Source organism: Mastomys coucha, unplaced genomic scaffold (assembly GCF_008632895.1).
Source record: "Mastomys coucha isolate ucsf_1 unplaced genomic scaffold, UCSF_Mcou_1 pScaffold7, whole genome shotgun sequence".
Lineage (NCBI taxonomy): Eukaryota > Metazoa > Chordata > Mammalia > Rodentia > Muridae > Mastomys > Mastomys coucha.
This window is the reverse complement of record NW_022196913.1, coordinates 21,336,578-21,338,431: the sequence shown is the minus strand read 5'-3', so window position 1 is coordinate 21,338,431 and position 1,854 is coordinate 21,336,578. Positions and strand designations below refer to the sequence as shown.

The 1,854-nt window shown below is 36.8% G+C and overlaps 1 long non-coding RNA gene across 1 annotated transcript; it reads right to left on the bottom strand.

Moving 5' to 3' along the window:
- Positions 1 to 660: 660 nt before the first annotated feature.
- LOC116081627 lies at positions 661 to 1,544 on the bottom strand. Its single transcript, XR_004114939.1, has 2 exons — positions 1,441 to 1,544; positions 661 to 720 (listed from the first exon to the last, which is right to left on the bottom strand). It is a non-coding gene; the product is annotated as an uncharacterized LOC116081627 (long non-coding RNA).
- Between the last annotated feature and the right edge of the window lie 310 nt (positions 1,545 to 1,854).

Below are 1,854 nucleotides of genomic sequence, written 5' to 3'. Positions count from 1 at the left end.
AGATTAAAAACTATCTACCATATTTATAAAATCAGTTATTAGATTCTGTTTTAAATACCAGGGGGCTATTTAGCTAGGTCCTGCTACAGTGAATTAATTATGCCATGAAACAGATTTAATAATCTGATGAAGATCTTGAAGATAAATCTTTCACTGAAATACTTGTAGCTCTTCCATGGCAGAGCTAAGATGAAAACCTCAGTCTTTGGACAGCAAATCCAGTTATATACTGAGTAAGCGCATCTCTAATGAATAAGTCAGTGTTTCAAAATAAAGCCAAATAATTGTCCTGTTAATAGCAGGAGTTATGTCTTCATTTTAATCATACTGTCAATCTGTGGCTTCTATATATCCATATAGATGGCAGTTCTCTTGTTTATTTCCAATATTCAAATGTCAGCATGTACATTTGAACTATGATCTGTGTATTAAGAGATCTCATTTTACTGAGAAAAATATGAGGTAGTCATTTTTTTTTGATAATTTTCCCAACTGTTATATTGAACCTTTCCATCATCTCCCATCTAATATCACATTTAATGACATCATAATCTTTAATGATAGATCAACTAGAACTCATTCCTTAGAGTGGATATATAGGCAGCCTACCTCTGATTTGTCTGCTTTTCATCCCTCTTGGGACTTATTTTTTTTTTTTCATGTGATGTCATGGATATGGGATACTGACAGTGTTCTTCTCTTGTTTCCCTGGTTGCATGCCTGTAATGAAAGAGACCCTGGCATGAGAAAAGGTAGTCTTACATGATTCTTGTGGCTTTAGAAGAACATATTGGGACATATTTTAAATAATTTTGTTCTCCTTTGTGTGAAGCACACCTCTCACAGGAAAACTGCTTGGCCTTCTGGTGGCAACTCCCACTAGAAAAGTCCATATTCTACACTGTGTAAAGTAACTTAATGGTTGGCCTATTGATTTTGTGAGTTTTGCCTGTGTTTTGTCTTTGCTTCATATTTTAAGACAAGAAAACTACAGAAAATGTCTTTCCTCCCATTGATGGCTCTAAGAACTGAAGAGATACCTACTTTGGCTCATATCTCATTCCTAGAAATACTATTGTATTTGTTTTTTAAGTTCTGTTTGAATGGCTATTTTTGTTGTGGATCTCCCTCTTGGGAATGTGTAGCTCAGAACCTAGCCCAGTCTAGACATTCCTAGATGTCTTTATGAATATACCCACACATCAAGAAACATGCCAGGCAGTAGTTCTTTGATGTTAAAGTTAATTATACTATCAAATAACAGTTCAAAAATAGTTATGTATTATGCAGTCCTTCTGGACTAGGAATTTTGGATAGCCTTTGCTAGAGAGTCTAGCTCAGGGTTTCTCATTAAGTTTCATTTAGATTTTGCCTGTGCTTTAGTCATCTGAAGACTGTCCTTAGCAGAGATTTGACTTCCAAGGTAAGAATTTCACCTACATTGTTGACATATAGGTCTTGGCTACAAGTGGAAGGTCTCAGCTACTCTCCATGTGTACCTATAATCATGACTGCTTGAGTGCCATCCTGACATGATGTGGTTTTCTTCCCAGGAGGAGGGAGGGATCTAAGAAACCAAGTCAAAAGTCACATGCATTGTGACCTCAGCTCAAAGTTACCTTCTGTCATTTCTGTACTCTTCCCTGAGACTCAACCAACAGTTCCAATTCAGTACAAAAATGGGAGCCTATGAAAAGATACAAGACCAGCAAAGATACCAAGTATCAGGTAATCAGAAAAGGCCTATAACCAAAGTGGGACTGCAGGTTTCTGAAATGTACTTGAAACAAACACTAATAGCCCATCTACCCTGCTTGTATGTAGCCATAGTTCCTACAAGTGACTGAGAGCCTC